This window comes from Perissodus microlepis, chromosome 16, assembly GCF_051167445.1.
Source record: "Perissodus microlepis isolate ML-2025 ecotype Zambia chromosome 16, ASM5116744v1, whole genome shotgun sequence".
NCBI classification, from domain to species: domain Eukaryota; kingdom Metazoa; phylum Chordata; class Actinopteri; order Cichliformes; family Cichlidae; genus Perissodus; species Perissodus microlepis.
The window spans coordinates 6,021,528-6,034,823 of NC_140476.1; positions in this window are offsets into that span (position 1 = coordinate 6,021,528).

Here is a 13,296-nt window from a genome sequence, read left to right on the forward strand (position 1 = left end):
AAATGTTACATTATGTTAACACATGCCTGAATGCACTAGATCAGCAAATTATTTAAAGTTCTACTTTTATAGAGATGCTCATGCTTGCTGATGATGAATTAACCACATCCATTTTATTAGCAGCACTTGGCTGCGACTTACTCTCTTAATTACTATGGAAACAATAACCTGTACTTAGTTTTTCACAGGCCATCAGTCCTCTATTTTTTTCCTAAATACTTTTATAGGGAAAAGATCTAAATGCTACTGATGCAGAGAGCAATATAAAGTTGACTTGCTGAATCATGAGAACAATAATTCCCTGTTTCCTTCAAATCTCTCTCCCCCCCCCCCCCCCCCCCCCCCCCCAAAAAAAAAAATCCACAAAAGCATCATCACATTCCCTTACTATGCCCAAGAGCAGCAGAGCTGTCTGTGATAAATGTGCCGTGGTCATAAAAGCTGGGGGATGACAGAAGCTGTCAGACTACAGATTAACTCAAAACCCCACTGGAAGCAGTCATGTCACTTCTTACCTGATGTGCACAGAAGAGCTCATATACAAACACACGCACACACGCACACACGTGCACGCACACACACACACACACACACACACACACGACTGCACACAGAAGTACAAACTAAACTGCCAGCAACTTTGTTTTGTTGCACACATGGCTGAGATGATCTCTTATCATGATTTGCTTTTGCACACATGCACACACAAAAACAGGCATGAAAGATCAAACACATGAGATGTAGATCAGAGCATGGATGTGCACAAAGCATATACCGTACACCTCCACCCACTCAAATCACACAGGTAAGTTTTATTGTGTCTTGATGATAAGCCATTAGTGCTGCAAATGTTCTTTCTGATTTATTTATCTCAAGCTTCCCACACTGTTTTTTTTTTTTTTTTTATCTCAGCAAGTGGAAAGAGGTGGAATTGCTTCTTGCCTATACTGTGAAAAAACAGTGCTGGGGTCTGAAGTGATGGCACTTATGTGGAAGACTTTATTTATTAAAACTCAGATATAATAAGTTGGAGCAAATGATGTTGGTTTCATATTAAAACGTTAGTTGAGCACCTTAGAACACACAGTAACTTGTGTTCCAGATTTCATTACTGCAGAACCTGCTTCTGTTGTTCTATCAAGTGGATAAATATGCTTTTTGTTCTTACAGATGCTTAATGGTATGCAAGATAATACTGTCAGAAGCAGGCAGTCATTCACTGAGAGGCTGTTTGTCAAATTCCATTAAGCAACAAAAATGCAGGAACAACATGTAAACTACCAGATATTAGACTGATATCGGACTGCGTGGGTGAGATTAAACATGGCATGCTTTTTTTGCTGCAAACCCTACAACTAGTACAAACTTCAAAAGATTTGGAAAAAAAAAAACTCCATAAAAATTGAGGTCCAGTGTAAGCTCTGCAAGACAACGTTAGCATGTCATAAGTCTACATCTAAAGGGTGGGCCATTTATATGGATACACTGTAATAAAATGGGAATGGTTGGTGATATTAAAGTCCTGTTTGTGGCACATTAGTATATGTGAGGGGGCAAACTCCTCAAGATGGGTGGTGACCATGGTGGCCATTTAGAAGTCGGCCATCTTGGATACAACTTTTGTTTTTTTTCAATAGGAAGAGGGCCATGTGACACATCAAACTTATTGGTAATGTCACAAGAAAAACAATGGTGTGCTTGGTTTCAACATAAATTTATTCTTTCATGAGTTATTTACAAGTTTCTCTTTGTTCACAGCCATTGACATGTCGAAGAGGTTAACACATGAAGAGCGGATCGAAATTGCGTTGATATCTGGTGAACGCAGTAACCGGGTCATTGCAGCAGATTTCAATGCAAGACACCCTACGAGACCACCCATCTCCCATGCTACAGTTAGCAAACTGCTTGCTAAGTTTCGTGAAACTGGTTCAGTGTTGGATTTGCCAAAATGTGGACGCAAGAAAACTGTCACTAATGAAGAAACATCAGTGGCTGTCCTAGCTTAGTTCAGCAAGAGCCCACAGCGTAGCACTCGCCGCATGTCACTGGAGAGTGGCATTAGTCGAACATCCCTTCTGCGGATATTAGCTACTCACAAATGGCACCCTTACAAACTCCAGCTACTGCAGCATCTCAACGAGGATGACCCAGATCGGTGCACAGAATTTGCAGAATGGGCAAAACAAAAATTGGAACAGGACCCTCAGTTCACGCAGAAGATTTTGTTCGGTGATGAGGCAAACTTTTATGTGAATGGTGAAGTTAACAAACAAAACCACCGCTATTGGTCTGACACTAACCCACATTGGATGGATCCCTCCAAGACTGTTGGAACAACAAAAGTGATGGTTTGGTGTGGTATATGGGGTACAACGATACTGGGTCCATTCTTCATCAATGGAAACCTCAAGGCCACTGGATATTTGAAATTGCTACATGATGATGTGTTTCCCTCTTTATGCACTGAAGCTGGCATGTTCCCTGAGTTTTTTCAGCAAGATGGTGCACCACCACATTATGGGTGCCAGGTCTGAGCATTCCTAGATGAACAGTTTCCTGGAAAGTGGATTGGTCGTCGTGGGCCAGTTGAATGGCCCCCAAGGTCTCCCGATCTGACCCCCTTAGACTTTTATCTTTGGGGTCATCTGAAGGCAATTGTCTATGGTGTGAAGATACGAGATGTGCAGCACCTGAAACTACGGATACTGGATGCCTGTGCTGGCATTCCTCCTGCGGTGTTGCTATCAGTGTGTGAAGAGTGGGAGAAGAGGGTTGTATTGACAATCCAACACAATGGGCAGCACATTGAACACATTTTATAAGTGGTCAGAAACTTGTAAATAACTCATGAAAGATTACATTTACGTTGAAACCAAGCACACCATTGTTTTTCTTGTGACATTACCAATAAGTTTGATGTGTCACATGGCCCTCTTCCTATTGAAAAAACAAAAGTTGTATCCAAGATGGCTGACTTCTAAATGGTCACCATGGTCACCACCCATCTTGAGGAGTTTGCCCCCTCACATATACTAATGTGCCACAAACAGGACTTTAATATCACCAACCATTCCCATTTTATTACAGTGTATCCATATAAATGGCCCACCCTGTACAATCATTCAAGTGTGAATGCATAGGGCAAAAAGGTGACGGGTTCTCTGGAGGGGCTGGTCAAAAAAGGGAAAATCATGATCATGAAAAGCAACATGATTACTCATTGATTTTGAAATAATTGTGGATTCAAGTGCAGGAAAACCAAATCTTTTCATTGATGTGGCTTTCTTTGCACTTTAACTATAATTCCCTTGAAAAATAAATATGAACTTACTAATTTAGCCACAGTCATACTGGGAGTCAAATGAAAGGGCCATGCTGAAAAGAAAAACAAGAAAATTTATGCAAAACTGAAAAGATGAAATATTTGATATTATCACTTCATATAAAGAGACTCCTTCAGCCCCAAATCACACGCTTCAAGAGACCAGTTGGCAATCATATGGGAGTCACTGGTCGCAATGGAAAATTGTCTATTCCCTGACTGGTTGGTGACTGGTTACTAGAGGTTGCTAGCTGTAGCTAGGTGAAATCTCTTTGTGATTTCTTTAGTCACTAGCAGATTGTTAACCTGTGCTTTTCTGCAAACACTAACCAACTACTCGTACAGCAACCGTAAAACCTAGAAAATCTGCAGTGCAAACTGAAACATTTTCACATTCACGTGGTAAACAGTCCACATTTCTCTTTTGTGTCACACTTTTCAGTGAAGCTACTTGTCAGGGAATACATTTCTTTTCTCCACGGGTGGTTGACGGGGGGGTTGTTGACAAGTGTCTTGGTAGTGTGATTAGGGCCTAAACTTGTGGGTAGGGCTCTGAATTTTTAACCTAACAGCACCCTCTTCACTCCTGTAAAGACTGCTGTGTTGGGTTTCTTGTTTGCTTTAGCTCATTGTCATAGTTCTGTTATTATTTGACTGTTGGAGAGATTCAAAGTCAGAGCAAATTTTACACAAGCCTTCACACAGTGATGCCTTCCTATAATGTTATTGTGAGCACAATTTTCTGAGGATTATCCCTTTGGACCACGCAGTAATTAATAGGCCTGTACCTTGCAGCACCATTCTTACCCAAATTAATACATTTCTTGGAAAAGTTTGGGGCCGGTTTCAACTGTCTGTTATGCAGTTTCATGGAAACTCTCAAATCTCTGTGTGTGCTCCATGCAACTTGCAACTTGTATTTGGGCTTGCATGTGCTTACATGTGGTTGGCATTGTATATGGCATTGTCCTATTTGCACTCCAAATAAGTAGTTCAAATGAGTATCTACTGAAGCACGCACACCAAACGTCATTAATCATTATCCCATCATCCCTCCCATCAGTTTTTAAAGATATTAACTGTAGCGCCTCTGATTGTAGTTGACAGTTTCTTTTTGCATTATTAGTTATGCCAATGTAGTTGTAAAAGCATCATACCATTCATAAAAGTACCCCCATTCGAGTCTCGATGTGCTGGCTGGTTATCAATTAGCAAAAAGAATCAACATGCCGCATGAAAATGATGAGGGGGATTGTTTTTGGCTTTGAGGTTTTTTTTGGGGGTTTTTTACCCGCAGGTCATAAAATGATCAAGCAGTCCTTGGAATGCATAGTGGAACTCTTAAAACGTCCTTCAGTGCCAGAAGGCAAACCTAAAAGGAGCAGAAATATTGCCAGCTGTTGCAATCAGAATGGGAGGAGGTACATTTTTAACCTTTACAATATCACATCGCTTATTTCTGGGATTAATATAAACCGAAAGCTTACAGCAGATGTTTTCATAAGCTTGAATTTTTGTATTTATATACTTGCAGTAAATCATGCCACCTTACAGAGCTGTAATCAGTTTTACACATATCATATTTCTTTCCAGTTTGTCCATCGGCTATAAAGTATGCTGAAACAAAGTATGGGTTTTGTAATGAGAAAACAAATTGGCAACGGTTTTAGTAGTTCATTAAATGGTTAAAATAAAGTTTTTATTTGTCATCATGGTAAAGGATGGTAGGGCTAGACATGACCAAAGGTTCAAATATTTAGGTTGGTGTATGTGCAGGTAATCCGTGTGAGGAATTCGGGCTTCTGTCTAGTCTAACCATCTGTGTTGAGTATTGTTTGAATACATTTGTACTTAAACCTTGTGATTATGCAGTGCATCCAGTCAGAAGAGAGTCGGCTTAATGGGAAGACCTTAAAGAGGGATGAGCTAAAACTGCTTTTTTTAGACGGAGGATGAAGTGAGGGGCTAAACAAAGACCAGTATAAGTTACTAATGGACCCCAACGATGAGGAGCTGGATGCTAACATGTCCTTTTTAAGCTGGCCAGGGAATGGAAAATATGTTACCTTGGGCTTGATAAAGTTTGATGTATCTGTAGTGTGTTTTCTGTGAACAGTGTATATGTAAATATAAATGATAATATAACAGTAAAACAGAAAATATTCTAAGTGCTTGGTTTGGTTGCAAGCTTTATGCCCCCAGGCACTTGTGTAAACTGCACTTAAGCCAAGCTGAACTGTCTTTTTGTGCAAACTGCTGTTGAATTCAGCTCGTCAAACACGGCTTGTCTTAATTACCGTCTCATAGAGCGTCCCTGTCGTTCCAAACAAGATTGAGACGTCTAACAAGCTGACAGGGTCGTTTGTACTTTGAACTGAGCTCGAGAGTCTAGAGATGGGCCTCTCCTCTCTCTGGGAGCTGACACATGGAAAAATGAAGGTACACTGGAATGAATGTGTAGGTTTCTGCATATAGTGGAGATGTAAAATGCGAGGAAAGGAATGAATGCTAGCATCTGCCCATGGACCGTGGCTCCTGGTACTCGATGCTTAAGTGCGATAGCGTGCATAAAGAATTTATGCATAACTGAGTTAGAGACAGGGCGGGTCGGGTACAACATGAATAAATTGACAGACAGACAGACATATGACCTGCGAGTAGCTGTGGAGTCGTTTGTACAGCCTCGCCTTTTATTGGTTTCACTTTAAGCCGGTCTCCGAATCTGCACACTGGTTTCATTTAGCCCAACTCATGCTAGGTGTGGCACAGTGGCAGGCGAAAGGAAACCAAAACCAAATGGGCTCCGGGCTTGGCCCCTTAGCTGAAGCCGCCGTTGGTCCCTCCAGGAGCTGGCTGCTGTCTCGTGGCTGCCCAGGAAGAAAGGAGTGTAAATCAGGCTACATAGGCGTGGTCCACCGCAAAGCACACCACTGCACAGCCAGCCACATTGTAGGTTGGCACAGGGACAGCCGGCAGACACAAGCCCCGTATCCTAACATGCAGTGAGGGGTTCACGGGAGGTTGGAGAGGCCAGCTGTGTGTGTTACTGTTTCTGAGGGCATTCACTCTTAACGAAGAAAGACACCTCTGGCAAAACGGATCAAGTAAGTGGAGGACGGTAAGGGAAGAGGGCAGCAGGAACACAAGGGCACAGCGAGTGCACTGTGCCAGCACCGCTGCAGCACTAAGAAAACAAGCGCCATGACCAAACTTCATGAGGCGAGCAGTGAACATGCAGTCGAGGAGGAGGAGGAGGAGACGACCGAGTGCCCTGCCAGCCCTCAGATTTAAACCAGAGCTTGAGTTTGTTGATTTTCTCGTAAGAAGGCAACAGTCATGCCAGTTCCGTTTTAATTCACATGGCTACTTTGCATGAGAGATGGTGAAAGCATACCTTTTAGGACTTTGTAAATGAGCCATTTGTTTTAATTTCAGTTGGTGTGCGTGAGTGGCTGCGAGTGGTTTTGCTCTTAAATGTGTCAACGTGCTTGTCTGCAGAAACACTGTAAAATCTTATTTGTGTGACTAATGCAGCACATATTACATTATATTTGGATAAACAACACATGCTCATAACCTAATTTATCCATTCATTCATCTCTCAGAGAAGTAGCACGTGAGGTTGTGAATCTCATTGATATGTGTGCTAGTTTTGCCTGAGCATAACCAGTAGCTTCTAGGGTTGGGTGATCTGCAGAACAGTCTGATGATCCTGTTCCCTTTGTGACATTGACAATAACCAATATCGTCACTGCAGGGTGGTCACTACTACTACGTGCCTGTTTACACTCTTCTCAAAGCCCTACACACACATAGACACAGCAGAGTCCTTCGCCAACAAACATACAACAGTGAAACAGTGGTGCGAGCACGAATGTGGACACTCAGACATGTCAGGGACATGAAGAGTTGCCAATGTGAAAATACAGCGGGGAAGATGACCTGATGGAAGACTTTCTATTCCAGTATGCTTACCAAAGCAGACAGTTGCCTTTAAATGGAAAGCAGCTAAAGCTAAATATTAACAAAAATGTCCATGGCCACAAATCCCTGCTGTGTGTGTGTGTGTGTGTGTGTGTGTGTGTGTGTGTGTGTGTGTGTGTGTGTGTGTGTGTGTGTGCGCGCATACAGTATATAGGCCACAACAAGACCCAGATGCAGGAGTGGAAGAACGTCGAAGGATCATTTGCTCTGATGCAAGAATCCAAACACGACAGAATGACAGCAGCGGGCTGAGCTTCAGGCACTGTGAAAACTGGACTAAACAAAGGTTGAACTGTATCACAATAAATAAAAAGACAAATCAACAATAAATGAAAAATGTTCAGATTAGATACACTACAACACAGACATGACTCAGCCATGAAGGTAAGTGCTGAGAGGGTCCACTCATCATTAACCATAGCCCCGAGCTCTGTAGAAAGGGGGGATACATTTAACTTATAAAACAAGTCTTTTTATTGTATTTAATCTAATTGTTACATTGTTTTCTTAGTTACTAGTAATGTTCAAGAAGAATTAAAGCTGCTGCAGGACAGCAACGTAACTCTCAAATGACAGAAGCTTGGTACCTTGCTTTTATGTAGGCAAACAGTTAAGCTGAGGCCCTTGCAAAGAGACACATAAAGACACAGACTGAACCAGATAGATTGTAACCTGTCACAAGGACTTTGCTGTCCTATTTTTACTCTAGTGTGACTGAGCCATAAATGATCAAAAGTTGTAATGGTAATAAATCAGAATGATCATTGGCTGATACCTGCTGATATGTTAGCAATAATTTAATGTGGTAGATTTAACTGCTATGGTCGAGTTCGATATCCCTATCAGTAAATTGTTATTCACTGCTTCCATTGGTCTGTGTTTCTGTTGGGTCCCACTGATGCTGTGGTGCAACATAAAGATGGGAGAATATGTTGATATTTGTATTGGCCCAGTTGTCATTCGGACAGTCCTTATGTGTTCTGAGCAGTGAGATGCTACTTTTTAAATACTGTTATGTAAGGTTTTTGTAATCATGTCTTATGTTTCTGGTGTGGTATTGTGTTGGTGTATTTATATGTACACATGTTGTAGCTTTGTCACCAGGAAGTCTGAACATGACAATAGCTAAAATGAATCCAGCAACATTTACTGTGAAATAAAGTGGCATAAAAGTAAAACATAAGCACCTCAAAATTGTAGTTTCAGTTAAAACACTTGGGAGTTATGCCTCTGCCAAGCCATCTGCCTCCTTATGCTGACTTTGTTCTTCTTTTTAACTTTAGGAATGTGGAGTTTAGTTGAATGGGAATAAGTTTTAAAAGACGGGGTCGCCTGGTATTAATAAACCCGACAGCTGAGATCTGCTCACATTGTGAGTCAGATTACCTCCAGGTCTGGCCGGTGCAGTCGCGTTCCTATGACAGTGTGTACATGTAGTGTGTCTGCATTTACAACTTGCATTAATGTGTTTTGCCTTATCCAAGCTGGACTCTAGACTGCACATTAAAGTGATTTTATTAATCAGAAATGTGTGGGTTTTGATTTAGATGTGGAGCATTTGCTAGAACCTTTCAGATCATGTTTTAATTACTCTCACTGGATGCATCCTCCTACAAAATACCAGAGCATGCAAGATTTCATTTTTTAATTTCTTTCTTTAAACTCTTTATGTGCTTTGATTTGTCCTATTCTACGTGTGGGTTGTGAGTTTTGTGTGTTTTTGCATGAAACGTGCTCCCTATGTTTCTGTGGCCATGCAGAACATCTGTGTGGGAACTGAAAAACTTGAAGTAATAAAAGCTTTTATAAGGTTACCAAAGAGCATGTCTCAGCATCCTACACAGACCACTTTTACAATCTAATCATATTCTCATTATGATGCTGGTTTTGATTTCTATGCCAAAAGGTTAACACCCGACTCCACACGTTCCCCCAAGAACTAAATGAATTTCTCTTGTTCTGCCAATACCACCAAAGGGGGCTTAAGCAGGCTTATTTCAATTATCTTCCATTAATGTTAACTTTTTGCCCCGAGGTTATTAAAAACTTAGGACTGTCTACTTTGATTTTAGCACATAGTTTAGTCTCCGTGGCAGTTTTGTTTTTTGGTTGGTTTTTTTTTGGTTTTTTTGAATGGAAAACAAGATCTTGGCTTTAGTTAAGGTTTTATTCTTGTGTACAAGACAAAATAATTGCAGATCTGCACTGACATACGTTGAGTCATTCTGAATACAAGCTGAGAAATTATCCAATTGATCCTGACCTTTTGAGATGGGCTCTCTAAGACCAGCTCTTCCTCAGTTCCAGACATGGTCTGCTGGCAGCCCTAAAGCTCTGAACCGTGTGACTCCTACAGAGGACTGTCCTGCCAGGCTAAATTTCTTTCACCTGCTCTAAAGTTAGACTGCCCTTTCTTTGGCACTTCCTTGGCTCTACCTTAACACTTGGTTTCTGGAAGGCAGCTGAGCATACCGAGCATGTTCCCATGTGACTTTCTCTTACAGTTTTAACAGAAAGGTACTTGACTTTAAGCTACAGCGTGCTTATCTATCCACACATCTCAGGTGAAAAGAACTAGACAGACTCAACAGCTGAAAGATTTTTGGTGTCTGCTACATTTCCATAGAGCCATCTTTTGTAGAGAAGCACGACTACAGAAGTTGTAAAGCTCCAAACTACACTATAATCTGTTTAAAGAGGGCAGCCTAGCAGATAAGACTTGTGTAAATATTGTTGGAGTAGATTTAGATTGTCGTGTCGAATGAAGGTACCAGCATACTAGCAAGCTTCAGTGTTCGTGTAAGACATGAATGAAAGCCCTATGCAGAGCCTTTATGATTGAAAGACTGTTTTGTGTCACTGACATGATTGTTCAAAGTCTATCTGCTTGCCAAAACATGCATGGCGTTTTCAGAAATGAACGCATGAAATGTGTCCTCCTCTAAAGATTTTCATACAAATACTTGCGTGTCTATTTGGAAGTTTATTCATTAGGAAATGTATTGGGTTTTAAATTTGAGGATTTGGATGTTAGTCCCAACAGTGATCATAGTTTGGACATTATGAGAGAGAGAAATGACACTCAGACTCACCATCAACAGCTTAAACGGGAAACGTATTAGCTGATTACATTTTTCACTGAAGTCTGTTCCCATTAGAGGTTTTGAGCAGATTTGACCTTGGGGTCGGAGACGAATCTGAAGACTCTGGGTTGAGTTTTTAGTGAAGCTGTAACGTGAAACTTTGCACATTCATATTAAAAGCTTTTATTTGCTTTTTTTAAAGCATTCTTTGTCATTTGTTTCATCATAAATCCACACCCGCTCCCAAACATAATGGCTTGAGCATCAAATTATCTCAAGTGTCAGTGTTAATTTTCTGTTGACAGAATGATGACTTAATCAAATAAATATGGGAGGGATTTCTAATGAGTGAAACAATCATTTTAACTTTCCAGTAATATCATCAAATAATTCTGGTGTTATGTTTCTGGGAGGTCTTTTCCCACTCCCAGTGAACTCCTGATACCCTAATGACATAAATCCGAAACGTATTATCTGTAAGAGAGCCATAAGACAGTCGTAATTCTTTTCTCAGTTTTGTCCACACTGAGCGTCAACAAAAGGCAAAACATGTTCCCTCATCAGATCAAATGCTTCTGTTTCCAGCTGTGCAAAAGAGCAACACACACACACAAAATTGTTGTATGTGTGTGTTAGGGCTATGTTGGTGTTCAGCCCATGTGGCCAGTTTTCAGTAGAAGCCTCACTTTTTCCAAAATAAAGACACGTCAGAACAATTAAATTGGCGATATCAGATTATGTTTTCTAGCTACCTGCGTCTGAGGAAATAACCCTTGTATAAAATCATTTTAGATTTCACGTGTTGATAGGTCTTTGTGTGCTGTAGCTTAGTTTCAAGAGTTGATTAATATATATTTTAGGTTCAATGGTATTTCCCTTTGGAGCAGGCAGTATTTCTTTGCGTTCTCTTACGCTTGTTTGCACTGGCGTCATTCTTGTATTTGTCTGACCACTGCATGACCACACGTTATAAAATGTCCTCCGAGCCGACCTGCCTCATGCACAAATGTAATTATCGTTATTTGCATATCAGTTTGATCTCATCTCATGACATCACTCAGCTTTCAAAATTGGATTTTCAAATACAAGGAAGGAACAGTGCTCATTAATGACAACAGTGAGCTGTGGTGTAATGGCTCAATTACTAATATGAAAATGTATTTCCAGGGTTGTCAAAATAAAACTCTGAAACAGGAAGAAAAAAAGAATTCCCCTTCCAATTTAGCTCATGATGTGATTTCAAGAGATTATTTTACAGCAGATGTCTCCCTTTTGAAAAATAAAATGACTAAATGATTGCTTGATAATCACATAAGTGGTCTTATATTTGTGTGAGTCATGTTACAGTATTGATTGGGAATCCGATTCTCTGATGCCTCTAAACTTCTCATTCAGGCTGTGTGTTACCTCAGATCACCTCACTAGGAGAGGAAAAAAACCCCTCATCAGCGCTATCTGGTGAATTTAAAAAGCATGTAATTTATTCCTTCCATATTTAGTGGTGACTGTTAATTTGCATACTGGTGATTTGGGCTGTGACACATGAAACAAATGGAAACAGAGAATGTAACAAGACATTTGCAGGAGGATGATGAATACAAAAACAAAAAGATCGTGGATTCATAAGAACTGTTTTTCAAAAACATACAGATGTTAATAATCGCTCTGTGTGCGCGCTACAATCATTAATTAATCAATTTCTGTTTGAAATTTATGCCACACAAGATAATGCACTGCTATGCTGTATCCATCCCCCCCAACTCTATTAAAGCATATACTGAATATGAAATATAAATATCATCCATTGATACTAAAGTGGCTACAACTTCCTGTATCGCTACTCAGTGTAACAGTTTTTTGTATCAGGCAGTAAACATGTTTGTTTCTGTTGTGGATTTTGAGGTTTTTAACATGGTAGCGTATGGGGACTGATTCACTTTTGGATCCAGCCTCTAGAGGCTGCGTTGCTGTGCTGATCAGCTAGCGCAGACCTTCCCAAAGTGTGGGGCCCGCCCCCTATGGGGGGCGCAGAGCCATGGCAGGGGGGTCGCGGGATGAAAAGTGGGGGAAAAAAACAAAACGCTTGGACACTGCTAGCACGGGCGCCTACAGGAACACAAAGCAGGAGATGAAGCATCGCTGAATATGTTTCCAAACCAACTTCATTCTAAGCCAAAGACTAGAAAATATGGTGAAGCATATCTTCCTTTTGGCTTCACCTGCACAAGTGCCAAGGTAGGTCTCCCCTGCAGAATTGCTTTTCCCTTCGTCGGGAGCAGCGCTGGGCTGTTTAAATCACGGACAAACAGTATCCCACATTCGTGATTTTTAGTTCACAAACACTTCTTGTAATGACTAACTACTCCTGACATTTTGGAGATATACATACTATACTATTCTTTATACAGTAAAGTTACAGTGGGATACAAATAATATCAGGCTGATCCTGCCACGATTTGTCCCCCCCGAACATTTTTCTTGTAAAACAAAGGGGGGCCCAGCAAAAAAAAGTTTGGGAACCACTGAGCTAGCTCGCTTCCATTTTCAATGAGTCCCTGGCAAAGTCTGTGATCCCCACATGCTTCAAGAGATCCACCATCGTCCCTGTGCCCAAGAACAACAAGCCCTCATGCCTGAATGACTACCGACCGGTTGCGTAACTTTGGTGGTAATGATGGTGTTTGAGAGGTTGCTGAAGAACAACATCTCCTCCTCCATCCCAAGCACCACAGATCTGCTCTAATTCGCATACCGACCCAGCCTTTTATTTTGGACACATTTCACTGCGTGTTGTACTTGTATGCATGTGACAAATAAAGAATCTTGAATCTAGATAAACTGCAGTTTGTAGCACATTTTTCAGCCCAAGAAGCTTTTAATGAAATTAAAAATGTCATTCATTTA